The sequence below is a fragment of the Lactuca virosa genome, chromosome 2, assembly GCF_052849685.1.
Source record: "Lactuca virosa cultivar CGN04683 chromosome 2, Lactuca_virosa_CGN04683_v6, whole genome shotgun sequence".
Lineage (NCBI taxonomy): Eukaryota > Viridiplantae > Streptophyta > Magnoliopsida > Asterales > Asteraceae > Lactuca > Lactuca virosa.
This window is the reverse complement of record NC_136427.1, coordinates 139,590,853-139,610,786: the sequence shown is the minus strand read 5'-3', so window position 1 is coordinate 139,610,786 and position 19,934 is coordinate 139,590,853.

Below are 19,934 nucleotides of genomic sequence, written 5' to 3'. Positions count from 1 at the left end.
CCAACTCGTCGAGTCCAGCTGCCGACTCGGCGAGTTGGTCACTTAACTTGCGACCAAAACCCGCTCCGACTCGACGAGTAAGCATACCTACTCGTTGAGTACCTTCTTAAATTTACACTTAAATCCTTCAATCATTCTTCTAAATTTTGGGATGTTACAATCCTGAACGCAAATCAATCTTGGATAACCAAGATGCTCCCTGTAGCTGGTCAAAGAGGTCATCGATCCTCGGAAGTGGGTAACGGTTCTTCACCGTTACCTTATTCAGCTCCCGATAATCTATACACATCCGATGCGACCCGTCCTTCTTCTTCACAAACATAATCGGGGCTCCCCAGGGTGAACTGCTCGGTCTAATGAATCCTTTGTCTAACAGCTGATGTAGCTATGTAGACAACTCCTGCATCTCAGTAGGAGCCAACCTATACGGTGCCTTGGCTATCGGAGCCGCACCAGGAACTAGGCCGATCCTGAACTCTACTTGTCTCTCCATAGGTATCCTAGGCAACTCCTCGGGATATACATCCACAAACTCTCGTACCACTAGCACATCGCTCACCGGCGCCTTACCCGCCTCTCAGGTATCCATAACATAGGCGAAAATCTTGCACAACCCTGCTGAAGGTAGCGCCTAGCTCTCACTGCTGAACATAAGGCTGGTCCTCGTTGTGGCCTCTCGCCGTGAATCACCAGCTCTCCCCCACTTGGGGTCCAGATCCGTACTTACTGCTGCGCGCAGTCAATCACTGCCTCATTGGGGCTTAGCCAATCCATACCAATAATAACCTTATTCCCCCGCAAGGGTATGGGAACCAAGTCTACCAGGTAACGCTCCTCGAACAACCTCAAAACACAATCTCGGTAGACCTCTGATGCTCACACTGACCTGTCATCTGCAATCTCGACCTCTAGAGAGTAATCCAACATGCTCGAAGACTCAGTAAACTTCTTGCTAAGCGCAAGAGAGACAAACGATCGGGTAGCACCCGAATCAAACAATACCTGAACTGAGATACCGTTCACATGGAACGATCCTAAACAGAGCATATACATAACATATCAAAATCACAGCGACATACTATAAAAGAGTAAAGCGAAGAAATCGTACCCGTCACCACATCGGGTGCGGCGCGTGCCTCTTCGGTTGTCAGCTGAAATGACAGGCTCCGCACCACTGGAGCCTCTGGCTTGACCTTCCGGCTATCCGCAACCCGTGTTGTCGCTGGAATCGGTGCCACCACTGGCGCTGCTGCTGTCAATTTAGGGCAGTTGGCCTTTTTATGGCCCCGCTGATTTCAATGGAAGCAAATCAAGTCTGATGTCTGAACCGTGGGGGCAGGGGCAGTAAAATCCCTGCCAAAGTGCCCCGCCTTTCCGCACTTGTAGCAGCCTGTCGATCCCGCTCTACAAGCTCCCTCATGCGGCCTGCCGCATTTCCTACAGCGGCTTTGGCCCGGCTGGCCCTTCGACCTAACGTCGGATCCCTTGGGTTTCTTCCCCGAAGCCCCTGCAACCTGCTCAGTCTCTTCCCTCCTCTTCCTGACGTGCTCCAAATCAAGCTCCCTCTCCCGCACCCTGGCAATCATGGACTCCAGGGTCGGGCAGGCTGAATAGCTGACATGCTCCCGGATGTCAGCCCTCAACATATCATGGTAGCGGGTCTTTCGCATCTCCTCGTCCCCCGCATACTGAGGTACCAACAAGACCCTCTCCCTGAACTTGGCGGTGATCTCCGCCACGGTCTCAGTCATCTGCCTCATATCCAAAAACTCCCTGGCCAACTGCTGAAGCTCCACAGCCGGCGCAAACTCAGCCCTGAATCTGGTCACGAAATCTGACCAAGTCATAGCCTCGATGGCTGGGGCTCCCAGCGAGTCACCAACTGACTCCCACCAATCTCTGGCTCTCTCCCTCAAACATCCCGCAGCAAAGCGGACCTTCGCCCCTCCGGGCATAAGCTCGTCAACTGTTCAGACTAAATGTTTGCGATCCATCTCCTAGCAACAATGGGGTCCTTCACCCCGTGAAAGTCCGGCGCACCACTCCCCCTGAAGTCCTTGAAGGACAGTGTGCGCGTACCCGACTGGCTGGGCGCCGAGTCCCTCCTGAATGCCTGGAGGCGATCCTCCATCAACTCGATAATCCCCTCCTTCATCGACCCGAAAATGATGGGGGTCGACTTAAGGATACCTCTAGTGATCTCGGACGCGATGAACTCACGTAGCCCATCATCAACCTGCTCGGACCCTGCACCCGAGCCTGATCCTGATCCTGACTTGGATCCTGAACCTTATGCTCCATGTCGTGTGGTCACCATACTAAAAATAAACACATGAACGTCAGGATTAATCATACTCCCGAGAGGCCTCACACACTCTCCAAGTTTCCTGGTTCCATCTTGGCCCTCCTTGACTCGAGTACGGATCCTCTGCTTCCAGTAGTACGGGCCCATACTACCTTCCACATCTATCTGTACTTTCCTCAAGGATTGCCTCAACTTCACCAAGTCCTTTAACCAATATCCCTTTCCAACTAATCTCATCCTAGGCGTTCCTAGGGCACCTTCCGACCTACTCTCCACCATCAGCTGCACTAGGAGCCCCTACCACCCTTCCCTAACTGGCTTGCGGATACTGTTACATATCCGCTCACTAGTTAGTTAGAGTTAGCCAGGACCCCTATAGCACAAAGCAAGCAGCATTCGTGCATTGAGTAACCACATCAAGCATAACCTAATCAGGCTATCCTACTGCTGACTAGACAGTCCTAGCATACGGCTCATACAACAGGCATATAAGGCATCCTTCCTAGATCCTCAGCCCTAGCCTAGCATGCAGTTCTTAGAATCATATATCAGGCATACAAGGCATCCTCCTTGATCCTTAGCCCAAATCTATCATGCAGTTCTCAGAATCATATATCATAACATAGCAAGTATGGGTATCTTGGGGAAAACTTACTTGAGCTCGGCCGGTCGCACGCATCACACATGACGATGAGTTTTTGTTAAGATTATGGCTTGGACGTTATTGTAATAGAACTCCTTTGTTTTCTAGTTGTTATGGTGACTCGTTTGTACTTGTAAGTGAACTTTATTACGTCAAATAATAATGAAAAGAGAAAGCATAGCAGATAACAACATCCCATAAATGAAACACATATCCATTTCATTAATGATAAAGTACTAGTTGTAACATCCCAATTTTCGAGGCCAAAAATTTCATTTTTAATTAGGTACTTTATAAACTAGTTTACCAAAACATTGTCAATATTACATCAATTCATAAAACCATAATGTCATGTCTCAAAACCAAATCATCAAAAGTAATGAAAATCAGAGTACAATCCCAGAATATTCCGTGCGGAAATCATGTGTGTGTGATGCGCTGCTACACCGCCGACTCCTTCCCCTTGGACGAAGAGGTACCTGAAACCAAAATGAAACTGTAAGCACAAAGCTTAGTGAGTTCCCCCATCATACCACATACCATACAATCACATACCATACATACTGCCGGGCATTTCTGGGGTGCCCGACCTACCCATGTCAAGCCATTCTCGGGTGCTGACCTACCCATGTCAAGCCATTCTGGGGTGCTGACCTACCCATGTCAAGCCATTCTAGGGTGCCGACCTACCCATGTCAGGCTATTCTGGGGTGCCGACCTACCCTCCGGTCTATCTTAACCGAACCTGAGGACTATTTCACCCCTACTAATAACACATAATATCATATCACAATCATGTTGTCACACATATTTGGGGTTTGCGACCTACCCATTGGTCCTAGCGACCGAATCGGGGACTAGTCCCCTTCTACTGGTACTATCTCACATATCATAGCAAACTAGCATACTCACATATCAAGCAATAGCAGACAAGACAATTATCACAAAGACAATCATCTCAACTAATCAACAACTAGTGGGCCGGCCTTGGTGCCTTAGACCCACCCCTACTTAAAGGTAACTCACCTCGATGTCGTGTAGTGTCTGAACTATCCTTGGTGTGAAAATCGACTCCCCTCGACTCCTCAATCCCTACATGACAACCCTTCTAAGTCATCACATAGAATATACAACCCTAACCAGGGTCAACTCAAGCTCAGTCAAAGTCAATATTGTTCAAAGTCAACATCCAGTTGACCTGACTCACTGAGTTGGCTTACCAACTCGTCGAGCCCATACTCCATTAACCCGATACAATCCCTGTCTCCATTCGTCGATTCTAGCAAGAACTCGACGGGTTCTCCTTCAATCACCATCGGGACCATCTTCATCCGACTCGCCGAGTTCGACCTTGAACTCGTCGAGTTCATTTCCCTCCTACAAATACATCCAGTCTATGACTCGCCGAGTTGTATGAACAACTCGTCGAGTTCATCTTTAAAGGTTGGGAGATTGCCTTGGACTCGCCGAGTCTGTTCATACACTCATCGAGTCCTATGATTCCCAGGTCCCTTTACGCGTCTAAACAACTAAGGGACTTTACATCCTAACAACTGGTCCATCCATAAAAGGGATTTGGTGGTCAATACACCCTGGCTCGCCGAGTCCCAAGAACGAATCGTCAAGTCCAACCTTGACCATTACTATACAGTCGATTTAAATGGGTCTTAACACATCAAAACCATAGATCTGGCCTTCTAATATCCATTTTACACGTAAAGCTCCAAGCTTGGTGCACATGCATGGGGTCTTTGGCTCAAAAAGCCATAAAAGGTGTTCTACAAGATGCATGGGGCTCTCATGGCCTTAAAGTTGGCACCTTTATGCCATAAGACGCTTCCAATGACTCATATCTGAAGTCAAGATTCCATGTACACCTCACAAATTCGAAAATGGCTTGGAAAGCCCTAAATGTACCCAAAGTCCAAGCTTCTAAGGATGAATAAACACATGGAAGACCAATACAGGGGCATTTTACCTTGATTGAGCTGGAAATGGACCAAAATCTCTGGATCTCCAAGCCTCAACTCGAACTCTCAAGCTTATTTCTTCTTCTCAAGCTTCACAATCCACCAAATGCACCAAAATGGCCTTAGAACACACAAAAACGGGTAGGGTTTCGATATACAGCTCTCTGGGAGTGATAGGGACGATGGAGGCTAATATAAAGTGTTTAAATAGGGTGCAAACCCTCAAATTTAGGGTTTCACTCAAACAGCACCTACTCGCCGAGTCAGTCTCCCGACTCGTCGAGTAGGTCACTTAAACTGTCCGCGGATCTCGACTCTACTCAACGAGTTGGGCATCCAACTCGTCGAGTCCCAGATAAAAACACAAGAATGCTTAAATTAGATGTGTACCAGGAATCGGGTGTTACACTAGTACATGTGTCTGAGAAAATTGACCTCTAACAATGTCTACAGTACATCAAGGATATAATGCTAAGAAAAATTTGGCAGCATAACGACACTCTGAATAGTGTAATCACTTAGACGTAGGGTCGGTCCTACATATAGGAAATAGAATAAGAAAGGGGTAGCACTGACGCATACCCAAAGATCTAGTCTACCATAGATGGTGAGTAGGATAGATCCTACTCACGCCGAGTAGTCCCCTGCGGTTCCTAGGATGAAGTAGAAGCGCCTTGCAGCTCATCTAATCGACGCTCGACTACCAGCATTCTCTCCTCAAGATCAGCTTGCCTCTCCTGGTATTTCCTTACCTCCGCTTGGGCGGTGGTAAGGTCCTCGATGAGCCGATCCATAGGGTAGTAATCCCTCTCTAGGTCCCGAGTGCGCACGTCCGTGACCTCTACAGCAGCTCTTATCTCCACGACTCGGTTGGCTTTCGTCTGAGCCTGATCACCAATATCTGAAATCCGCCGGATGATGACGGGAAGGGCTCGGTCAGCCGGTCCTCCGTGTTTGAGATCATAAAAACCTCTCTCCATACCAAAAGGTGGTCGTTGTCCCTGGCGTTGGCTCCATCTCTCGAGATCACCTATCCAGGGAGTGTAGGGCCATTATAGCCCCAACGATGTGCAGGTGCCCTAACCATGTAGGGGGGATCGATGAATTCGGACTCCGCGTACGACTCATCCTCTTCCTCCTCCTCTATCCCCTCTTCTACTTCGTCTTCGAGCTCCTCCTCTGGTTCTTCCTCTAGGATCTCTTCAGGATCCTCCTCAGGATGCTCCTCGATCCATCCACCGTTCCCCTGGTTAGGGAAGTAGGGATCACCAGGGAGATGAAATCCTGCCATGTCGTTTGTATGAGAATATAAGCACAATAAAATACATGAACGTTTATAATATGTTAAAAACACTCCTATAGTATTTTAATTCTTTATGTTTGGTTCCCTAGTGATTTTTGGTATAAGGTTAGTAAGATTTAGATTTGTCGTCCACCCCGACCACTCCTAAACACATGTTGGTCATATTTCGAATAAATATAGTTGATCGGGCTATATTTAGCCTAGATATGATTACATACATGTCTAAGTTTAGTCGCGATGTCCAACTCTTCTAAATACTTCTTATTATAACATTATTTCCTAATAGACATGTATACTTTTTATAAAATACTTATATTTTTAAAGTATACTTTTAGTCAGAGTGTTTTAGTCTCATTGTATTTATAGTTGTATATCTTGTATGGTTAGATATACTAGTTCACTATAAACAATGCTCTGATACCAATATGTCACACCCCCGAAACAGGACGGCGGAAACATCCAGGGGCGTATGACGTCATTGTATAGTATCATAACAGTTGAATATAAATGAAACATAGAAACCCAAGCGGCATACATTGAGAATACAAACTTACATAGTTTACATATTGTACTTTTTCATAAGTTACACAAAAGTGACAAAAAGTAAAATTCCATCGTGCTGCATCACTCCATCTCAAAACATAGTTGATTACCTGTTACCGGTTCCCTGAGAATACAAGTCATTTTGAAAAGCGTCAACTATAAAGTTGGTGAGTTCATAAGCATTTTGAATAAAAAGGGTTTGTAACTGCTTTGTTTGAAAATTTTTGTATGTTTCCAGAAAATCCGATATTTTCTATAAAAATGGTCGTATGTCGTGTACCAAAGACTAAAAAAAATGTAAGTATGCATGTCTTTTGTATCTTGTAAATGTATGTTTCTAGAAAATCCTATATTTTCTGTTGTATGAAAGTCTGTAGTCTTAAAACCCTAAGACCAGAATAGTATACTGAAAAGTAGTATGTAGTTTTATATTTTTTTATAAAACTGGTGAAGTGTAAGCTTCCCGTAAACCAAGATAGTTTTGTTAATCCCTATGTGAGTTATTACAACCATGCTTGTTGTGACTGTTATGCTTGTACGACGTTCTTCAGGCATCGGAATTGGTAGATATTTGTCACCCTAGACTGGTCCGTCTAGTTGTAGCGAACAGATCAGGTGTGGAGTTGTCAATCCCATATAGATGTATACACAACTATATCGCTCTCCCTCCAGGAGACTCTGGTTATAATGCAGGACTTAAAAGTGTACACTAGGTAGGTACGGTGAAGTGAATATGTCTCACTAGAGCATTAACGGATTTACGTGAACTACGACTCCCTTTTTCTTGTATAATATAAAGTAATTGCACTATTTGAAAAACTTATGACATGAGTTTTATGACACACAAATTATACTATCAATAAGTTGTCTTGTATGTTTTTGTGTAAACTATTTATATAAACTTTATATAAATATCAAGTTGAAATCTTGTCTAGTAGTAATATATGGTGTTAAAACATAATATTCTTGGGTTTTCACCCACCAAAACAGTGTTAACTAAAAATATCACCACTTTTACTAGAAAACTAATTTTAGCAAAAAAGAGTTACCAAAACTTGTAGTTTTACAGCTCATATTTTCTTGTTGGTACTTGTATCACATAATGAGTTTTATTTTTGTACATCAACTTATATACATGTTTTTTTTGTAGATAAAATAGTGTTAATCATATCATATGCAAATATTATTTCACATTGAAATAATAAAGATGAAGCTAGCAAATATTCATAAGATAAACATGTTTTGACTTGTATCCCCCCCCCTAAATGCATGAAAAACTCGAAAAGTGGAGGTATGAAGCTCACCTTGAGTGGTTGGTGTGTGTAGTTGAAGTGATGAGATGAAGGTTTTGAGCCTAAAACACTTGGAGTGTTTGATGAACTCTTGAAGATTATGATACACTAAGGTTGTCAACACATAATATTATGTGTAAATAGGATGAAATAAACAAAATAATGTGTAGAATCACTACCCAAACTCGAAATACTTACAAGGATCTAGGGATGATACTTGGAGAATGTTGACCTTGAGCGATCCTAGGCTTGTTCTTGAGAAGATTTTGAATTTTTTGCTAAGTGAAGTGAGGGAAGGGTTTTTGAGAGAGTATGAATTAATCAGAAAGAAGATGAAGGAGTGGTGAGGTTTAGTGAGGATAACCTCGCTCAAATAAGAGGAGTAATGTGGATGTGAAGTTTACTTTGAGGGCTGTTGGTTGCTTCCTGGATATATGTTGGATAATATGTAGAAAATAGTGAATTGCATGGGAAATAGAAATGGGTATCACATCTTAAGGTCAGCCTTATCTACTGGAAGCATTCTTGGGGAATTCACTTTAGTTTGCGGCCATAAAGAAGGTGTTTGCGGTTTAGGTAGGACCGAAAACCCTTGGTACACCCCACACATGAGGATTTCGGTCCTAATGGGCTTCAAAGTGTGATTTCAGTTCTAGCCTTGTAGGGTTTTCGGCCTCTAATGGGCCAAAATTGGAGATTTCAGTTTTGAGGTATACCCAATAAGGTGTTTTCGGTTCTTAGTTAGTAGGTAACACAATCATGGTGGCCTTAGAGTTCGTGGGCTCAAGGTTGTGGTATAAATACAAGTTCTTGTGTTATAACTATTTTGATTCATGTTTGATTTGCATTGATCATTCAAAGATCATTTCAATGTGTTCCAAGTGTACCTTAGCTTATAAGGCCCCTTTTTGATTTGCAAGAATCCATGGTAGTAAGGTTACATTGTATTTTCATTGAACATGGTTACAATCTAGACTTTAATTGACCCTAAATTTGCTAGATGTGACATATTACCATGGGGGAAGTGTGTGTGATAGTAGGCATGGACTGGTTGAGTAGGTTTGGTGCCATGATTTATTGTGAGGCCAACACATGGTAGTTCGAACCCCAAGTAGGGGAGAACGGGTTATCTATGGAGAGAGCACCAGGATGGGTTCATGGTTTTGTTCAGCGGCTAGAGCTCATCAGTATATTAAGCATGGGTATGCGGGCTACTTGGCTTATGTGGTGGATACATGTGTGGGGGATCTGATTTCAGTTTCAGAAGTCCTGGTTGTTAGGGAGTTTGCAGATGTGTTTCCGGAGGAGTTACCAGGTGTGCCTCCCGAGAGGCAGATCGAGTTCAGGATCGACCTTGTGCCAGGTGTGGCCCCTATTGCCAAGGAGTTGTACCGTTTGGCACCACCTGAGATGCAAGGGTTATCATCTCAGTTGCTGGAACTGCTTGGCAAGCAGTTCATTAGACCGAGCAGTTCTCCGTGGGGAAAACCGATATTGTTCGTCAAGAAGAATGAGGGTTCACAATGGATGTGCATTGATTACCGAGAGTTAAACAAGTTAACGGTGAAGACCGTTATCCCCTTCCGCGGATTGACGGCCTCTTTGACCAGCTGCAGGGTGTATCCTATTCTCCAAGATAGATCTGAGGTCTGGGTATCATCAGGTTAGAGTGAGAAGAGGAGGACGTGGAGAAGATTGTGTTCCATACTCGTTATGCGTATTACGAATTCGTGGTGATGCCATTTGGTCTCACCAATACGCCTTGGGTGTTTATGGATTTGATGAATCAGGTATGCATGTCGATGCTCGATCGTTCCATTATTGTGTTTATTTATGATATCTTGTTGTATTCCAAGTCTAGGGAGCAGCATGAGGAGTACCTTCGAGTGCTCCTGGGGTTTTAAGGCAAGAACGGCTTTATGCTAAGTTCTCGAAGTGCGAGTTTTGGTTACGAGAGGTCCAGTTCCTAGGGCACCTCATTAACCAGGATGAGATTTTGGTCGACCCGGCCAAGATTAAGGCTATCATGCAGTGTGAGGTTCTGAAATCCCCCTCAGATATCAGGAGTTTCTTGGGTTTGGTAGGGTACTATCGGAGATTCATTCAGAATTTCTCCAAGATTGCAGTACCCCTCACTCGTCTGACGAGGAAGGGGGTGGGTTTCCGATGGGGCCCTGAGCAGCAGTTGGCATTTGAGACTCTTCGGCAAAGATTATGCAAGGCCCCGGTATTGACCCTCCCAGAGGGAATTGATGATTTCGTGGTATTCTGTGATGCTTCCATCACTGGTTTAGGGGCAGTCCTCATGCAGAGAGGGCAGATGATTGCTTATGCTTCGCGGCAGCTGAAGCCGCATTAGACACGATATCCCACTCATGATCTGGAGTTGGGGGCAGTGGTTTTTTCCCTCAAGATTTGGAGACATTATTATGGGGTCCGTTGTACTATCTACAATGATCACAAGAGTTTAAGACATATTATGGATCAGCCGATTTCATTTCTTAGTTGTTTGATCATCAAACAAATAGATGGTGTAAGACTGAATTAGTTAAACACAAAGTGTCTCTTAACATTATTCATGTCAAAACTATTGTTGTTATTAATCCAAAAAACTTTGTTGTAATAATAGGGACTGATGGATATATTGATAATGTGTTTGACAAGAGACAGAGTTCATTTAAGTGGACTTGACAACTTAAACTATCAATTTGTTTCGGGTTGTTGCACCATCCATAGAATCTTGGGATTTTTTACACCATGACTCGTGACACCAGAATCTTAAATCGCATCCAGTTTTTTAATGTTTTCTTTATTACTAAATTCAAGAATCAATACCCATTATGCATATTATGGGTTCTTTATCAATTTCCTTGTGTATTACACTTCTTGCTAGGTGGAAAAATTGCAACCGATCCTTATATGATATCTGCATGTTCTCATTTTTGTGGGGATGTTGGTGGGGGGAGTTGGTGGAGCTGGTGGGTGTCTAGGGGTAAGGATGGAAGAAGGTGGATTGTTATAAAAAAATCTATACATCATGTAACACTAATGTTTTTTTTTTGGATACTACTAATTTATGTAACTAAAGTTATGCTTCAAATGATTAATTTGTTTTTGATTTAAAATCCTTATTTACATTAATCGTGTATTTCTGAATCTATAAGGATGTTAATGTTAAAACTAAAGCATCTATAAGGATGTTAATGTTAAAACGAAGTTGCAGTTCTTAGCATCACTATTTCCTTATCACCTTCAACTACCTGTTAGAATCCATGTATGTAATTTTGATTTTTCCCTTTGAAAGTGACTACCTTCCTTCGTCCTCTCATATTGGAAGTTAGAACATACACTTATTTCAAACTAAAAAGTTTGACTATTAGTTTAATACTTGAAATACCCTTCAACAACTATTCGTTTATAGCGTTGGTCTTTTTTTTATTTTGCCAATATTTATGAGAAATTAAAATTAAATGCTATAAATGTATATGCTTTTAAAGGAAAATGATGTAATAGAAAATAATCATATCTGCATACGGTATTCTTTCGGATTACAACATTTTTGTGATTTCTTTTGGTTACAAAGTTAGATTGGTATGTAAATTTAATCATGTTTGCTGACTTGGTTGGCCAATTACTGTTGTGAGTGTGTCCATATTGCATTAGAAAAGGAGATCAAAGTCGTGAGTCGTGTTTTATGGGTAAATGTAAAAAATATTAACGTATTTATATTTATTTTTTTTTTTTAACAATATACATTCATTTATTCCTATTACAACACTATAATTTGAAAAATGCATCCGATTATAACATGCTTTTGTTCGTTCTTTACCAACATTATTAAAAAAAATATCATTGTCTAAACATCTGCCGCAAGGCACGACTTAAAACCTTCATTTAAGGACGTGTTCAGCAAAAATAGCTGGTAGCAGATAACGGTAGCTTCTAGCTGCTGGTGTTTTGTTAAACGCTACGTGAAGTAGCATTTGGATTTGGAGCGTTTTGTTTAAAGTAAACGCTAGAAGCTCGTTGTGCCAAACGAGACTTTCTGTTTGATTCTTATAATATTACAAATAAAAAGATTCTTATAATTTGAATCATCAACTTTAATATAAAAAATATATTATTATTCAAATTTTACAGTAGTTAATTCTATTAAAAATTATAAAAAAAAATACAAATAAAATCGATTTAATTTAGAAAAATTGTATGCACGTTGACTGTCCTACTCATCAAAGCATATTAATTAATAAAAATTAAAGAAAAAATAATACTCTATTAAATGTTGTAACATTTCTCTTTCTTCTTGTCAAATACAAAATATAAAAAAAAGAAAATTATAAATATAGGCTAATTTCTTAATTACTTTGTGAAAAATAGCCAAAAAAAACCCAAATTATAAAAATAGTCATGAAAATCGCAGATGGATTAAGCTCACCTGTCATTTTAACATTCCATCTGTGAAAGTACAAGTCGTTAAAGCACAATCATGCTTTAGCGACTTGTACGTCCGCAGATGGACCAGTCCATCTGCGATTTAACCTCCCATCTGCGATTTTACCTTTTTCCATGTATAAAAACGTAACTTTTTTGCTTCATTTTTCACACTTTTTCTTTGAAGAATTATCTCTCTGGAAATACCATTGACGATTTCATGAACAATCGCAACAATATTGTAAAATCTTTACCCATTTTGTGTTTTAATCATCATTTATCAATTTTAGGCTTTGTTTATTTACGATTTATTGGGAAAAAGTTTGAAAAAAAAAACGAAAATATTACTAGATCTCAGGTGTTACCCATCTGATTTTTTTAGATCTATGTGTTATATTTGATATTTACTAGATTTCAAAAGTAGCATTGAGATTTTGATAGCATTTGATAATTGGATCTATGATTGTACAAGTGTATAATGCGTAAATCGTGCATTTTGAGGTTGTACATTTGGTACTTTTGTGTTAATATGTTATATAAATCTGTTAATATGTTTTAATAATATGATTTTTTATATAAAAATTATTATTGATGTTTCATGATGTTGTACCTTTGCATTTTGAGGTTGTACATATAGTTTATCAAAAAAATATTAATTTAATTGTTGTTGTTATAAATATGCTTATATATAGAAATATCGTTTATATACAATCATTCGGTTTATTTCTCAAAAAACATATTATATGTCGTTATAAATAGGCATTTGGTTTATTTTTGTGATTATAATTGCCGAAGTTGTTTAAATCTAATAGTTTGTAGGTTGTAATTGTCGATGTCGTTATAATAATATGTTTTTTTTGACAATTCTTATTTTATTTAGTATAGTTACAAAAAAACAACTTGCTATCCTTTAATGTTTTTTAACCTTCTAACATGTTGTATTTCAGCATGATTCTAAAAATCTAAATGTTAAAGTTGTTGTAAATCTAAAATGATCGGGATGTAACATATGACAAGTATTTGAAGTATTGCATGGTGTGTGACGGGAAATTTTTAAAAGCACCGTGTTTGGTTATTTGTTGGACGTCCCTCAATTACAAGGGGGCGGGTTGCTATTTCATAAAATGTTTCTTCATCAGTTACAATCAGACGCAATAGTATCTCTAGATGGCATAAAGCGGTTGTATTTTAAAGTAGGAGATACTAAAATGGTTTATGGATCCGAAGAGATTTGTTTGATAACCAGATTTAATTTTGGAGTTTATCCAAAAATGATTGGAAAGAAAGTGTCAGAAAAAAAATTAGTAGTAAAAAAATGTTTATTAGTGGAACGTTTCTTTCCGAACCACACAAATAGTTCGGTGAAAATCTGTGATTTGAAAATTTTCATTTTAAATTAGTCCTTCTTAGCAACTACCGACAATGATGCAGTTAGAGCATGTCTCATATACGTTTTGTGAGAAAGGTTTTTGGGGCAAAGAAGCAAATGATCGTGTGCCACAAGACTGTTTTTTTTTTTGCTGAGAACTTGGATGGGTGGAACAAGTATTATTTGTTGAATTTGAAAGTTTTCTATTTTCTATGGTAATATTTATTCTAATTAAAAGTTTTATCTTGTAGTTTTGCTTGGATAGTTACTTGTGGGAGTTCACCTACGATGATATTGAGGATACATGGAACAAAATCAATAAATATTTATCAGTACCTGGGCCTCGTCAATCTTTCAAATACTCAGTGACAGGATTTACGACGCCATTCAGGGTATATATATATATATATATATATATATATATATATATATATATATATATATATATATAATTATATATTTATAAAATATAACAAGTATGTTAGTTGTTAATAATTGTTATTAATATAATTGTTAAAATTATAGATATGGATCTATGAGATGCTTCCATCTGTTCGAGGTGGTTATGTGTTACATAGAAACAAAGATACACATCTGATAAAGCGTTGGAGTGCAACCAAAAAATAAAAATGGATTGATGTGAACAAGATTTCAATGTGACAAAGGTTTGTATATTTTTTTATTTCAATATTTTGTTTGAACTTTTTACTAACATTATACATATGTTAATTTGTTTTAGGATGGACGAAGACCAAGAAATAGCATGACATCGAGCGATGAGGAGAGAAGATCTTCTCATTATATGTCTTGTCAAAAGTATGTGTATGGTGAACCGCCTTCAGTTCCATCCCCAATACGGAAGCATTTTAGGAGGGAAGACGAATCTTCATGTAGGCTATCGTCTAGTGGTTGATCCCACGGTAGAGCAGGACAAAGTGGGAAACCATGTTTAGAAGAGTTGGTGAATCGGTTAATTGCACTCGAACAAGAGGTGTATTTGAACCGACAACCCACAGAGGTGAACGTGGAAGAAGTGAATGACTAAAGTATATGGAAAAACATATATTTTGATGAACCGACAAATTTTCAAACAAATTATTCTTTTGATGAAAAGGTTAGTGATACCCTATATTTATGATATAATTTGTTAATAAATATGTATATTTTATTAATATTTTAAAGGTATTAATGTATGTTTTAGATGAAGGGGGCGGACTAGAAATCAGTTTGATGATGATGTTTTTGATGATAATGAAGCTGAAAATGTTATGATATCTTATATTTATGATATAATTTGTTAATAAATATGTATATTTTATTAATAATTATAACGTATTAATGTAGGTATATTGGATGAAAAGGCATTAGACGAATGGTGGCGGAGTAAAAATCAGTTTGATGAGGATGTTTTGGATTTGGAAGATAATGAAACTGAAAAGGTTATTATACATTATGTTTATGATATAATTTATTAATAAATACGTATATTTTATTAATAATTATAACATATTAGTTTAGGTGGTAGATGACAAGGTAATAATTATAGGGACTACAAATCACTTTGATGATAATGAAGCTACACCCAATAGACCTAGGCTTCGTAATCCATCAAAGTTTATGTGTACTCCTTTCACGCGAGTATACATTAAAAGCTAATAATGCAAAATGAATGCAAAATTATAATTTATACTTATAAGTAATGCAAAATGATTATTATGTTAAAGTACATAGGAGCAAAATCAATTGTTCCTTCATGTCATGCTCTAAATTCACCATCCATAGTTCCATTCGTAGCTACAAAATTTCAGTTATATAAAGTGTATGACGTGTGATTAATAACTTTGAAGGTGAAAAGGTGTGGAGGTTTCAAATGCATGAGGTGTTTGAAAAATGTCTCATTTATAAGTATACTAGGCAAATGTCTGCGCGTTGCGCAGAAACACCTATATAGTTGAAGTCTTTACAAATATATGTTTTTTTTAATATATCAGTAGCGTTGTTGTTAAATTTGATATAATAATTTGTATACTAAATTGATATAATATATTGATTATTTTTAATTATATGATAATATATACATCTATTATAACCACATAATCTCAATCGTTTGAATGATTTCTACCCACGAGTTACACATGAATAAATTTAAATATAATATATTGTTTAACATTATTTATAGTTGTTGTTATTGTTAATTAATGTTTTAAAATTTATTTGCTTAATGTTTTAATTTCTATCATTATAATTATTTAAAACATCAAACATTATTTTTTGATTCTAAACGTAACAATATAATCATTTATATAGAGCTATTTTTAACTATTGTTATTGTAAGTTATTTTAAGCTACTTATTTGGAAACTTTTAACGATTATAAAAATATACTTAGGAAATATATTAGTTAAATTGATATTACAATTTAGTTTTTGTATTTATGACAACAATTTATCACTTTTAACTATTTACAAAATATTCTTTTGTTTTTTAAGTGGAACTGAAATTTATATTTAAGATGACATTATAATGTTATATTTAAGTTAACAATTTAAGTATTTTGTCCAAACTATTCAAAAGTTATAGCTTTAAACTGATAATGTTTACATATAACAACATATTAAATCTAATAAATTAATTATAACATGCTAAAAGTTAAAGACATAATTTTAAAAGTAGAAGTAAAGATATTATTTTAAAATTGAAATTTAGTTTATTTAAGATTACACTTTAGGTTTTATATTTATTTAACCTTATTAACCAACTTATAATCATTATTAGAAAGACACTGCAATTTATCACTTTTAACTATTTACAAAATATTCTCTGGGTTTTTTAAATTAAACTAAAATTTATATTTAAGTTGACCTTGTAATGTTATATTTAAATTAATAATTTAAGTATTTTTTACAAATTGTTCCAAAATTGTATCTTTAAAATGATAATAGTTTACATCCAACAATATATTAAAACTAATAAATTAAGTATAATATGTTAAATGTTAAAAAAACTTAACTTCATAAGTAGAAGTAAACATATTATTTTAATATTGAAATTTAGTTTATATACGATTACACTTTAGGTTTGATATTTATTTAACCTAATTAACCAAATTATAATTATTATTAGAAAGAAATTGAAAAGTCATAGGAGTTTCAAATGAATGTGGTGAAAGGAAAAATACATGGGAGTTTCAAATGAATGTGGTGAAAGAACAAATGCTTTCTTTATAAGTATACTAGACGAATCTCCGCATGTTGCGCGAGAATAAAATTATATAGTTAAAATAATAACTTTTACCAAATTATTATTTAATATTTCTACTTTGAAACAAAATGTTAGTAGTAAAGCAAACATATAGTTAACATATTAGTTTTATTAAACATTATAGTTTAATTTTTAAGTCATTGTGATATATACAACTATTTGATAATTTTATAAACCGTTTAAAATTGTGTAAATTATATATCAAATGAATGATAATATAACGCGTAACAAAACGTATAAACAAAAATATGAACTGCAACTTTTAGTAACATAAAAATAGAAAACATCTATTATAACATTTGTATTAAAAAAGATATATATACAACGAATAATAAAAAATATGAAAAATAAACACTATAATTTTTAATAACATAAAAACACTAAAACATCTATTATAACATTTACATTAACTCTTCATATTTAAATCACAAATCTCTCAAATACATTAATGTTTTTAATGAGCAAAACTTTACAACCTTATAAAATAAAGGAAAATAAGAAGTTATTAGTGATTACTAATTAATAATCATAAGTTAAAAACTCTTGAGTTGTAGTGTGAGTTTCAAATGAATGTGGTACTTGGAAATGTGTATTTATTATTATTATTATTATTATTATTATTATATTCGTCTAAATAATTGGTTTTGATGCATCATTTTAATCCCTTCATTTATTAAACATAAAGATATTTAATTATAAATTTATAACATACATAGGTGCATATACATGTTAAACAAATCACATATAATATATATATATATATATATATATATATATATATATATATATATATATATATATATTCGTAAATGTCATATGTAATTCTTGTCGTAGTAATATGGATAAATTACTTTCATATGAAGAACATATCATGATAAGTCTATCATAATTACATATCAAATGTTAAAAATTATGTTATCTTTTAAATATGTTGTGTAGGATAACCCAACAAAAAAATAATAGAAAATAAACATAATCAAAATAGAAAAAGTACAATCAAATAAATAAGAGCATTGGGTGGTTGAATATATAAATAAAGATGTTACATAAACATACTTTTAAATCAAAAGAAAAAACTAACATTCGTCAACTTTGCTCAAACAAAAAAAACTTATATCCGTTTTCTGAATCTTCTTTCTTTATTTAACACCATTCAACCATAGAAACTTGATGACAATTCTTCACTAACCTGCAATCAAAATATTTTTCTTGAAAAAGAAGAATCAGAAAGATATTCCAAGAAAAACATTGATGTTTGGAGAGTCACATTCAAGATTAAGTAATACAAACAAATCACATATAACGATTAAATAAGAAACTGAATATAAAGAAAGAATAGAAAAGCTTCATTTGTTTTGGTTGAAAAATATTCTAAGCAAAACATTGATGTTATGGCATCCTTCTTACATGTAAGATTTTATATAACACAAAAGACACAAAAGATTGGCCTTTTTATAGTAAACGCTTCACTAAATGCTAATTAAACATAATATAAGTTATAAAACTTTTGAGTGTTAAATCATAATTAAGAAAACTTTTGAGTTGCATTAGTTAAAAAAGGGGGTTTCAAATGAATGTGGTTTGAGGAAGTTAAAAAATGAGGGTTTCAAATGCATGAGATTCAAGAAAAAAATGCTAGCTTTATAAGTATGTATGACTAGGCGTAACCTCGCGCGTTGCGCAAGAATGCATTTAAGTGTTTCAAATAATTATGGGAAAAAAATATAAATATGTTGAAATTTACTTTTTTAGTCATGTTTTGGGCATTAACTGAATTATCAAATAACATAAAAATCCATTGGCTTATATTTTGATACTATCTAATATAGTCCATACCTTATAAACTTTACTTTTACTTTTATAATATCCAATATATATTATAAGTTTTTGTATAACATTAATATAATCTATTTTTCTTTTGTCCGATAATATGTTTTGGAAAAAATAAGAAATAAGTTGTTTTGAATGAGCTATTAATAAACAATATTGAACTAATAAACTTTGTATTACACTATTTATATTACACCAAAACATCCAAGTTTTCATATATGAACTTTCAAATATTAAACATTGAAATTAAGAATGAAGTCATACAAAATATATCATTATACATAAATGTCATCAAGAGTTTTAAAATAAGTCGATTAGTAAATATGATATTTAATTTTAATTACAAATTTTGCAAAGCGTACGTTTGACTTTATGTTGGTGCGCCGAGAATCCTCTTCCTTAATTTGTACCTAAAAAATTAAGGTGAATAGGAATATAAAATAGATATTACTAAGCATTAATATAAATAATTAAAAAGGGTATGTGGATCTCATACCACCGTTTAAAGACAACATACCTCTCTAGTGATATCAATTCCTAAGTGAAATTGAAGTAGTTATTCTATGTACACCTTGTTTTCTAATTACATAAACAAATATGAGTAACCAACCATAAAAATGTTATTTTTGTGTAGAAAAAATATTTTAGTTAGCTAACAATTAAATATTATAAGTTTAAGAGTTAGGAGTTTCAAAACATTAATATTTTTATTAATCAATTAATTAAGTAACAAATGTTGAAATTTTTACAATCATTATTAAAAAGCATTTGAAATATTAGATTTTAAATGAATTTTGGTTGAAGTGTTATATATATATATATATATATATATATATATATATATATATATATATATATAGAGAGAGAGAGAGAGAGAGAGATGAAAAGTATAACATATGTATGAGTTTTAATTAATTATCTTTTTCAAACGGTACAATTACAAAACAAAAAAAAACATATTTAAAATATTTAATTAAATATTTTCGAC